Raw genomic sequence first — 6,492 nt, forward strand, 5'->3', positions numbered from 1 at the left:
AGTGCAACAAACTAATACGAATACAATAAGTGCAACAAACTAATACGAATACAATAAGTGCTAAGTGGAAGGCTCAGGGTAGTACTTCTTGAAGAGGATTCAATATTTAAATTAAAACCCTGAGCACCTACAGTACCAGTCAAAAGTTTGGACACACCTTCTCATTCAATGTTTTTTCTTTATTTATATTTTTATTTTTTCCTACATTGTAGATTAATATTGAAGACATCCAAACTATGAAGGAACACATATGGAATTATGTGGTAAACAAACAAATGCTCAACAAACCAGAATATGTTTTATATTTTAGATTCTTCAAAGTAGTTGAATGAGAAGGTGTCTCCAAACTTTTGACTGGTACTGTAAGTCCAAGCTATGAGGCCACACTTTATTAAAACAGACTTCAGTATTTCCACTTTCAGATATTTTACTAACATTATATTTAATATTGTTAATACCTACAATTGAACACCGTTTTTAATATGCACCACTTATCATGTACTGCCACTGTCAATATAAATACTACACTCTGTACATACTGTAATTACAGACATTTACCAAAACTGTGCATAACCACCCACTCCATGTTCATCCATTCAATAGTTATTCCTTTGCGGTATTTATATAGTTTACAATACATTTAAATTCGAGGACTTTTACTAGAACTTTATTAGTTTTGGATTGATGTACTGCTGTTTTAATTTAAAAAGCCCAAATATCTGAGTACTCCTTTCACCCCAGTGTGTGTTCATTAAATGGTGTACTTTTATGTACATGGTATTGTGTAATCGGTGTGTGAAGGAGAGGTATCGCAGGTCCTTTTTTCCGGCTGCTGTCAGGTTACACAACCAACTCTGCTCCCAGTAGACCACATGACACATGACACTAAAAACCTGTGCAATACAAATACACTGTGCAATTACAGTTATAATAGTTTTCTGTCTGTATATATAATATTTCAGTTATTGTGCATTCTTTACTGTTTTTATTGCTTATTTATAATACTTGTTTTTTTTATCTTGTTTTTCTTTTTTCTTTTACTATGTCTCTTGTTTGCACTATACCCTATGCTGCTGTAATCCTGTAAATGTCCCCGCTGCGGGACTAATAAAGGATTATCTTATCTTATCTTATCTTAACATGTTTGGTAACTGCAGTTAGTGGGATACTTTTGTTATTTATCTTTAATTATTTAATTACTGCGTCAGGTAATGTTCTTTAGTGTCTTTCATTTTCTTTTTCATTGCCACTTCTCTAAATAAGTCAATAAGTAAATTGTTTTTTATTTATATTTTTCTAATTTTCAAAAAAAAAGTCACCTTACACATTTACATATAAGGTGAAATTCACCCGACTTTCACTTTATTAAAAAAAACATACAAAATATGGACAAACAAAACTGATGAAGCCAGTAATGCCTTTTGTAATTACTATGTAGCCTTTCTACATAGTAATTACGTTTACACTTGGAACTTTTAAACAGCTCCATTTATTATCCTGCAAATTTCCCCGCTAATAAAGGAGTATCTTATTTTATCTTATCTTATCTTATTCTTAATTCTTCTTCTGTTTGAACTGAAGTGAAAGTTAGTATTTTATACTGCATAATATCTTATCTTATCTTATCTAGCTCATATGTGCCCACTGCCATCAGACAGCAGCGGAGACCACAGTCTGTCATCATGCTGACCAACCCCCCATGTGGATATACTGTACATTTTTATTTTTATTGTAGAATATGTTGTATTTATTATCTGTTTCTATATAGTTGAGCTGCTGCAACACCCACATTTCCCCCATGTGGATCAATAAAGGAATATAATAACAATAATAATAATAATAATAATAATAATAATAATAATAATAATAATAATAATAATAATAATCTTATCTTAATCAGTAAGTTAATTAATAAAACGAATATTATTTGTTTGTTACAGTTGGGCCTACATTATAAACTAGTAATACAGGTGTGTTAGCACCTTTATCACGAAAAATAAAATAAAAGCACAAAGAACATATTAGTGTAACGTAAAGCTTTATAATTTGCCGAACGTTTACGACATTTACGGCAGCCGCCCTCACCACCCCGAGGCCCCGCCCCCTTTGTTCCAAAGGTCCCGGATGGAGAAAATTCGAACGTCAAGGTGAAGTGACGTCAAAGTTTGAGCTACCAGCTAGCGTAACGTCAAGTCCGTCTTCACGGAAATAAATCAATGTTCAATGATAAATAACGATTGAACTGTACCCGCACACTAAATATACGTATTTGTTTGGGTAGAATTACGATCATGTAGAAGTAATTAACGCGTAAATGATGCTAACACGTGCGCACGTTGCTTTAGCTTAAAAACGAAACTAACCGGGTCACGTGGGCATGATTTCCAGCGTGCAGTCCTAGGCAATGTCACCTTACTGCTTAACTCTTTCTTTTACAAAACACATTGTAAAAGTTTAACTCAAGATACTTTTTTTTTTTTTTTTTTTTTTTGGACAGACAAAAACATTTAATTGGAATTCTTTCAAATGGATTTTTTTGTTTTCTAGGCACAACCTTACCTTGGTATATGGAACAGATGACAGAGAAAGTTTACGGTATGTTTGCATTTCTATTACTCTGATAACACTCTGGACTTATTGGTTATCAATTATTGAGAGCAACTTACAGTACCAGTCAAAAGCTTGGACACACCTTCTCATTCAACTACTTTGAAGAGATAATTCCATATGTGTTCCTTCATAGTTTGGATGTCTTCAATATTAATCTACAATGTAGAAAAAAATTGAAAATAAAGAAAACCATTGAATGAGAAGGTGTGTCCAAACTTTTGACTGGTACTGTATAAATACACGATTAACAATGATCCAATGGTATAACACTGACAATAGCCACTCTGCATTATGATTATTTATTACTTTTGATAGGCTACTTTTACTAAGATTTGTAGCAAATACTTCTGATGTTATTTTTAAATCTGGAATGCAGGACTTTTACTTGAAATTTTTAAACTGTGATATTGCTTCTTTTGCTTAAGTAAAAAAGCAAAATTGTTGTTGTTGTAAAGTAGAATATATATATATATATATATATATATATATATATATATATACAGTACCAGTGAAAAGTTTGGACACACCTTCTCATTCAACTACTTTCAAGAATCTAAAATATAAAACATATTCTGGTTTTATATAATATAAATAAAGAAAAACCATTTGAATGAGAAGGTGTGTCCACACTTTTGACTGGTACTGTACTTCTCAGGAAGCTGAGGCTTCTTGAATGAAAGAACCTTTCAAGCCTCCAGTTTGACCAGTGGATTCTACATGCATCACATCACTTCCCTGCAGACTTGTTTTGGTGGACTTCATTTTGAAGACTAATTAATTAATCTTCAACAGAAAAATGCTAACCTTAATAGCATTATCTAATCAGTTTTTCTTAGATTTTGCTGGATAGTTGTACATAAAATGCAACTCACACAAGAATATTTTTAATCTTATTTCAAGCCTATCTATCTATCTATCTATCTATCTATCTATCTATCTATCTATCTATCTATCTATCTATCTATAGAGAGAATGAACGCTCTATCTATTGTTCTAAGTATTTATGAAGAATGAAGTTGTGTTAACTCACGAACAGCACGTTTCTATAGCCCCACCCTTAGCGATGACATCAGTTGCCCGGCTAGCTCAGTCGGTAGAGCATGAGACTCTTAATCTCAGGGTCGTGGGTTCGAGCCCCACGTTGGGCGCACTACTTTTTTTTTACGTGCCAAAATAGGATCTCCTTTATTGTTTTTCCTGGAGTTTTCTATTTCTTCTTGGTGATTATGATACAAGGTTACAACCAGCTATACTGTTTTTGGGGAAACACTGTAAGGTAAGTTTCTAATGTTAATGTCCCAGGTTAGCTCACAACATTATAACATTAGTATTGTACTTCTAAGGCCAAATTTACTCTGCAGTCACTTTCAAACTTGCCTCTTTGTGCTGAACTGGCACAGTAGTAGTATGTAGTATGCCACGCCCCCTATGATGACATCAGTAGCCCGGCTAGCTCAGTCGGTAGAGCATGAGACTCTTAATCTCAGGGTCGTGGGTTCGAGCCCCACGTTGGGCGCATAACTTTTTTTTTGCCACCCTTGCAAATGTTTTTTGCAAAAAGGACATTTATAGTATAAATATATTATGAATACATTTTGTGCCCAACAATCCTTAGAGTAGGAGTCTCATGCTCTACTGATACTTTGCTAGCTCGGCTATCAAACACCACTTCTCCCTGCCAAATATCAAATGATTGATCACCAAATGTCAACATGTCTTTTCGCACCCATATACCATCGCTGCAGTGTATATGGAGAAATACACAGGGTTGTCATGACGGTGTTGTCTTCGTCTCTGTGGCGCAATTGGTTAGCGCGTTCGGCTGTTAACCGAAAGGTTGGTGGTTCGAGCCCACCCAGGGACGACTGTTCTTTTTTGGTCTAAGACAACCATTGAGTAAACTAAAGCATTTTATACAACTGCATTATGATGTGTGCTATGTAATTGATACATTTCAAATAATCTCATAGTCTTGTGTAACGAGTACAAGTTATGTTTTTAGGTTTTAAAGAAAGAGAAGTTATGGACCAGTCATCTAGTAGTTTGCACTAGGTTCGTCTAGGGAGCCCAATGTGTATGAAAAAACCACTGAGAACAAAAAGTAAGTTTTAACCAAGCATTTGTATTTGATATTTCATCCAAACAACATTAAATCATAACATACATTTGTCTTTCAAACATATAATATAATGGGGTTCTTAGACATCAGCAGGGGGAATAAATAAAGGATTCAGTTCATTCCAGTGATCAGTTCATTTCCTACCACACTACTCGTGGGAAGGGGAATTGTTTTTTCCAAATTCATTGGGTAGCTCGCCATCAAACACTTTGTCTTGGATGATTCGAAAATCCACCGAAGAGGGTAGACACAAAAACCTGACCTACAAAAGGTCACAAGGCAAAATTAATTTATAATCAACTTAAAGATATGGTAATGAAATACTTTTCTAATATTGTACAACATCATAAATTCAGTACAACAATAAATTAAATCACATTAGAAATCATTGAACAAAAATTATTAACTGCATTAAAGTCAACAGCAATTAACACATTAATTCCTCAAACAAAAAGGAAAACAACCCGAAATAATCAGGGCTAAAATTAAAACCCCGGCTGATACATAAACCACACAAATTAATGATTAACTTTCATTGGGCTTAAATCATCGTTTTCCCTATGGGAGTTTTGGATTACAACACTAATCGCTAAGCTAGCGGGTGCTAGCTAAAGGCTAGTCCGCTGAGAATGCTACAGACTTACAGTACATTAGGGCTGTCAACGAATATTCGAAGTTCGAATATTCGTTCGAAATGTATCCAAAAACGCGAATTCGAACGTGAAAATTAATATTCGAATGTGAAAAAACACTCCCGCGGTACAAGCGCCTCTATCTGCTTTGTGAATGAGCCTCTGTCTGTTCGCGATGTCCCTCATAATATTCGAATGTGAAAAAACACTCCCGCGGTACAAGTGTAACAGACTAGTATTGTGAAGAGCGAATGTATTTTATCCCCTCGGGGTTTCCGTACTTGGATATAGGTATTCCAGCTCTCACGCTGTGACTGGGTGATCACAAACAAGTCTCTTTTCCATGGAGAGCATGAGTGCTTTCTGGGTCATGGTGAAATCTGGTCACCTCTCTGCTTCATTTCACAAAGAGTGACAAGTCTTCAAGATTTTCCACTGCCATGGAGAGCATGGCCAGTGCATTCAGCCTCTCCTGGGTCATGGTGTTCAGAGAAGTTGTTGTCCACAGAGCTTCAGTGCCACTGCCAACACTTTGAAAAAGCAAGCATGGAAAGCAATAGAGAGCATTGCTAACTCCACATCCAGCTAGCCAACTGTGTTTGGTGTAACACAAACGGGAGAAGCCTCTAGTGTAACTCCTTCCCCTGTCACTTGCCTGCTGCTGGATTTGTATATCAGGCTGCTCCGGTCCAAGCTCCTTTATTCTTTTTTTCCTCCACCGAACGCCTCGAGAAAGGATTACTGCGTAACGAAACAACCGAATTTTCGTTTGCTGTCGCCATGTCTCCTCCTGTCTTCTCGTTGTTGTTTTTTTCTGTCTGCTCCGTGTGCGCGTGGGCGTGTCTGTCGCTCTTTGAGTGACAGGCACGGCTCCGTTGCCAGGGGAGTGACTTTGACTGACAGGTATCATGAATCAATCAGACTGGATGAAAAATGAGCCCAAGCACGCTGATTGGCCAGGGCGCAGAGAGCTGCGCCCGGAGGAGAATCTTGAAGTGACCAATTAGAGACCAGCATGAAGTCACATGGAAGCCAAAAGTTTAAGAGGCCACATACACACTCATTTGGCCGGCGCCCTCGCTATTGAAATGCATGAAACAACCCAGAATAAACCCAATATTGAATGGAAAG

The 6,492-nt window shown here is 36.4% G+C and overlaps 3 non-coding genes across 3 annotated transcripts; all 3 read left to right on the top strand.

The window, feature by feature from the left end:
• Nucleotides 1-3,685: 3,685 nt before the first annotated feature.
• On the top strand, nt 3,686-3,758 carry trnak-cuu (transfer RNA lysine (anticodon CUU)). The gene has a single exon. It is a non-coding gene; the product is annotated as a tRNA-Lys (tRNA).
• Nucleotides 3,759-4,053: 295 nt separating this feature from the next.
• Nucleotides 4,054-4,126, top strand: trnak-cuu (transfer RNA lysine (anticodon CUU)). The gene has a single exon. It is a non-coding gene; the product is annotated as a tRNA-Lys (tRNA).
• Nucleotides 4,127-4,400: 274 nt separating this feature from the next.
• Nucleotides 4,401-4,474, top strand: trnan-guu (transfer RNA asparagine (anticodon GUU)). Its single transcript has one exon. It is a non-coding gene; the product is annotated as a tRNA-Asn (tRNA).
• The last annotated feature ends 2,018 nt before the right edge of the window (nt 4,475-6,492 follow it).

The sequence above is a fragment of the Anoplopoma fimbria genome, chromosome 7 (assembly GCF_027596085.1).
Source record: "Anoplopoma fimbria isolate UVic2021 breed Golden Eagle Sablefish chromosome 7, Afim_UVic_2022, whole genome shotgun sequence".
NCBI lineage: Eukaryota > Metazoa > Chordata > Actinopteri > Perciformes > Anoplopomatidae > Anoplopoma > Anoplopoma fimbria.